Here is a 5556-nt window from a genome sequence, read left to right as displayed (position 1 = left end):
CACGTTATTGGAAGATGCGAAGCTCCTTTGTTTTTTTTTCTCGGAGGCTTTTCTTAGCTACGGTTGCACAATGACATTCTGACATCATGGAGGTCAATGCAGATACTAAAGTGCTGTCGTCTTTAAGAAAAAAATAATTTTGAAATACTAAACCACAGCTGCAAAAATAATAATAATAATAATTAAAAATTTCACATCACCTACTCAGCATCTTTCTGTTACCTTCTGAGATTAATAGCATGCACATTGTTCAGCCGCATACATTAAATTGGTATCACCCTCTGCAGAGACTGCAAGAGTAATTGTGGGAATTAGATTTTTATGAATAAGTGGTAAAAAGGCTTATTTTCTGCAAAACTTTGAAATACAGTAAAATATTTTGCATATATAATGAAAAAAATACAGAGAAAAAAAGCATTAAAATCTGCTAATATGAATTTTAAAAAAAAAGCCTAATAAGCAAAACTGTGTTTATTTTCATTGTCGCTGTGTCTCCAAAGGGAGAATGAGAGAACCATGCTGCAGTTTCCTAGAACCTGAATTACCTTCCCAGAAGGCTAAACCACCAGGTGAGGTAAAACAAACCGTAAGATCTACCTGTTCAGAGAGCAGAATCCCACATGCTATTTCAGTGACTTCTCACAGCTTCCTATCTCTCTGCCCACAAATACCGCAAGCTGATACCCAACACATGAACAGAATTGTGAGGATTAACGTGTTAGCTCTGAAAATATTTCACTGAAAGATTTCTTCAGGTAAATATTGTTTACTATATGTATAAGTGAACATAAATGGTTTCTAGCCAACTGCTGAAAGAAATAGATCCTTGTGAGGCCAGATTTGTACAGAGAAGCGCTATCTTTCATTCGACCTGCTAATACCCGAGACAGAAAGCAGCCAAATTTTCAGCCACATATTCTTTCTCTAGGAACCTGTGTACCCTATGGGGTTTTTTTCCCCTAAAAGAGCACCCTTTTTAAAAAGTGAAAACTAATACCCGAATATTGTATTAAACCAGAAAATGTTGCACAGCAACAACTAGACAGCTGTATGTACGTATTTACTTCTTGTAAAAAAATAGATAATCTGATTTTGCTTTTTCCCCCCCCTCTTTCTTTTGTAATGATTAAATAGTTAGCTATTTAATTTGGCGGTTTTGCTTTGGGAAGTTATTTGGCATTTTGTGCTCCTTCATTTTAAAGGCTGGGAATGAGATCCTAACAGTCAGTGCTTTAAAATATTCAGAATCCCCTTCCATAAATAGCACATCTGTCACACAGAAAGGGAACCCAGCCAGCAGAAAGGCAGACCAGACCAGCGAAACCAACTGCTACTCCAATACACGATTACAAAATAAGTTAGGATTTTAGTAACCCTTTATTTGGATTTTTTTGTTTGTTTTGAGCTTTTTAAACTAAGAGCTGTCTGATTATACACATGCCACCATATATCAACTTTAAATTAAGCATGTTAAATATGGATTGATTTTGAGGGTTTTTTAATGCTCATCTCAGTCAAATGTATGCTATCAAGCTAGTCACGCCCTGTTTAAAACCACGGCAAAGCTCCTACAGATCTGAAGAAGGGAAGAAGATTTGGGCCTTATATAGCAGTCTGTTAGGTTTATGAGAAAGTATGGTATTACAGTTTCGGAACCAAGTGTTTGTTTAAAGACAACAATTTTCAGCAAAAGACAGATTTCAGCACTGTCTCACAACAAATACATCTGTTCCTGCATTCTTGAGGTTAGCATTCTCATTCTCCCAGAGAAGTACTGTTCCGGGGGGGACACAGCAAGGTGCTTTGGGTTGTGTGATTTAGGAAATATCAAAAGCCTGCTGGCAGTGAACGCAGCAGAGGAATAAACATCTCACAGTGAATAGGGAAGTGAGCTTGCCCAAATCTTTATGCATTGCTCTTGCTTTAACAGGCTATTTTCAGTGCTTAGTAATAATTTTCCAGGCTTAGATTTGCAATGATTTTCCTTCAGACTCAACATAATTTCAGTTCAGAAATCAGATTCTATGCCCTTCTACAGCTGCATGATACATGGCGTAGTAAATAAATAAATTTTAAAAATTGCACTTGTAGGTTGCCTAAAGTAGGCTTAAATTTTCAAGGTGGAGATATATTCACCCTGCATGGTATTTCTCAGTCAGAAACTCGTATTTAAGCTCTAACCTGATTTGTGCCAAACCCGTTATAGTCCCAAGGCACTGGCTCTCCCAGTTCTTGACTACAAAATTTGCTGCCTCTGCTGGGGCAGGACTATCTCAGCCCATGCTATGAGCTTGTGTCAGTTCTTTATTCAGTCAGCTTAAAGTGAGACTATTTCAAGTATCCTCCCTGGATCTCACAGGCTGTTTGTGCTGTAACCTTTCCCACCTTCAAGCTTCCTACCTGTAAGCATGCTTCCTCTATTTATCACCACTCGAGGGGAACAACATCTGATCTCTCCTCACATGCTATAGCTTATCAAAATTTGTGAGGAATGAGGAGTCCCAATGTCACATTGTACTGCAGCCTCCACCTTGTGGTATCTGGTTAGAGGAAAAGACCTCGTCCTCCAGATTGATCATACGGAGAGCAAAAGCAAAAGGGGACAGGGTGTGGAAACAAAGACTCACAAAGTCTTTAGGGACTCAAAGTCCCTAAAACTTTACTAATTTTTGTCAGAAAGTATTGCCACACCTTGTCATCCAAAGAAGGAAATACATGACGGCAATCTGGTAGACTGAGAACTCTGCCAAGGACCAACCCTGTAGCAGCAAATATCTGGCAGAAGACTAGCAGACTGAGAAAAAAAGTGACAAGACACTTTCAGTTTTATATCGATCAGCTCACTTCTGTCTTCAACGTGGGCCCAAGCTGGATGAAGAAAATAAATTGTCCCTCTGACTATAGAGGACACCCTGGATGTGGGAGTTATGCTTAGTAATATATAAATTGTTGAACAGACATCCATACGTTTGTGTTCATTCCCACCTCAGTACTTACTTTTTTTTTTTTTTTAAAACTGTTTGTCAAGTAAATGAGCAACGTATAGAGGACAAAGGATAGAAGCAATCCCAAGCCTCAAGATGCTGTAGTCAACTGCCCTGTGACACCATCCCTGCAAAGCAGTGACAAGGGGACATGAAGCACAGCTGGGAATCCAGGGTGGGTGTTTCCAAAAGTGCATGCCAGAACCGGCTACAGCCTTTCGACAAACCTGCTCTTGGAATGACTGTTTCAGCCTCTGAATTTAGCTACGTCAATTATATTTGTCTCTTCATTCCACTAGTGCCATTACAAAAAACCACACTGTTGATGAATACTCACTTTGAAATCAGAGTTATTTTGGAAAATTAAAAACACACCCTGGATCATGAAGGGAATTCTCTGGCCAAACACTCACATTCAGGAAAGCACCCATACACCTAGACATTCAGACTAGCAATGAACTCTCAGGTCAAATGCCTTCTGTCCAAAACCCTACTGCTCACTACATGACTTAGAAGCTACTTTCTTCAGCTGAAACCTCAGCTAGTTGTTGGGCTGTAGAAAACAAGGGGCGGAAGGAAAAAAAGGACAGAGGATAGAACCTCAACAGTTTGCCTTTCTAGAGCTAAAGAGCTCTTATACCTGATCCAGCTGACATGCCCTGGACTTCCATCTGTGTGCACATCTAGATGAAGCTGCCCCAAGGATACAGACTAAATCACTTGAGTACTGACAGTTTTCCCAGGCTTTCCCACAACTCCTTCTGTGTCTCTGTACAGCTAGACAAATTCTTCCATTATTTGCTGGGACAGAAACCAGTTGTTCTTAGTTACTCCTACACATGATTTACAGACCTTCATTCTTAAATGCCACACTCACATAAACAGGACATTAAAAATAATTTCCAAGTGGCCTAAGAAGCAAGTTCAAACTTCTGCTATTCCTATTTAGACGGGGATGTTTTTCAGCACTACTGAATTAAAAGCAGAGCAGCATTTGAAGGCAATTCCTCTTATAAAAGGCAAATACTGAGATTCTACAAAAACAGCAAATGTCCGAGTATTATGAATTGTATTCTGATGTACTGGACTGTATCAATGTTTTATAAATCTGCATTATGAAAAAGCATGGCCTTGCCTAAACTGTGTATGCTTTTTTGTGAAAACCTTCTAAGCGCCACTTACAGTCTAGTACTCTATAAACTATAGAATCTTTAAGGATTAGAACACATAGTATTCATTGTAAAGAAATGGCAAAAAGAATTTGTTAAAAAACTGTAAATTCGTTCATATAATCTGAAGAAAGTGATGCCTTTACAGATATTTGCATTCACCTTAATAGGTTGTATTTCTATATTTTCTCTGTAACATGACACTTAAAATAGTCAGCAATAACAAGAAGTGCCTTTGTCTTGCTTTTTCTCTGAATAGTGCTTTAATTACTGATGAGCATGGTCTCCCTCTCTAATTATACCTCCTAAGACCCTGATTGCTTCTAAACTGCTGCCAGACACTATGCCAAAGGTTTCAAATATCTGTCTCCTATCACTCCTAGCTAATTTACCTGATTAGTGAATTTAGGTATTGTATTTTCTCTGTACTAAATGGTACAACTGGCATGACATCCGTACCTACACTTTTCTTCTGCTTCCCTTAGGTTGATCAGCACTTCCATGTTCACATCCCCTATTTGTTCTCCTTCAATTTTAAGGGGCAGACTCTTAGTTTAGAGAGTAACAGACTCAAAGATTTTATATGAAAAGAGGCTCCTTTTTCACTTAGTCATATAAAATCCTGGTGAGAGATACAGATATTTTAGCCAAATCATTCTTCTTAATACTAGACAGTAGGCAAGAAGGAGAGTAAGAATTAGGTTGGAAAAATAGAAGTTTCTCAGAGCAGTTGACATAAAATCTATTATTTTCAAAAGCAAGTTCAGCCATTTTACATCTTCTTAGAAGTATATCAGCAGAAAATTTTCTTTTATAAACTCCCGATTAAAGTTACTTCTGAAACATACAACTTTAAGCAGAATCAGTTTTGTGGGCATGGTCTCTGCCTAGTAATTGACTTATTTTTTTCCCATAAAGTTTGAGTAGGGACTATGCAGCTACTTTGAAGAACAGACAAGATAAGAATAACACACATTTCTCATTATTAAGAGCATTAAGAGATCAGTTTTGAATAATACAAGTACTAGAAGAAGCAGGGATGGATAGGAAGTTGAAGTATGTCAGCAGAAGAGAAAATGTTTTGGAAGTTCCAAGAAAACTTAGAATTTTGATAAAATCAAATGTCACATAATAGGACAGAGAAATCTCACTTCCTAAAACCCACTGTCCTAGTTTTGGCTGGGATAAGAGTTAATTTTCTTCCCAGTAGCCGCAGGGTTTTGCATTTAGTATAAGACTGTTGATCATACACTGATGTTTTTAGTTGTTGCTAAGAAATCAAAGATCTTTTTTCAGTTCCCCATATTCGGCTAATGAGCAGGTATACAAGATCTGGTCCCAGTTGCCAGCTGCTGGGTTAAACCATGACACTCCTATGTACAGATGACTGTCTCACAGCTCCA

This window comes from Opisthocomus hoazin, chromosome 4 (genome assembly GCF_030867145.1).
Source record: "Opisthocomus hoazin isolate bOpiHoa1 chromosome 4, bOpiHoa1.hap1, whole genome shotgun sequence".
Taxonomy (NCBI): Eukaryota; Metazoa; Chordata; class Aves; order Opisthocomiformes; family Opisthocomidae; genus Opisthocomus; species Opisthocomus hoazin.
This window is presented reverse-complemented; position numbering follows the sequence as displayed.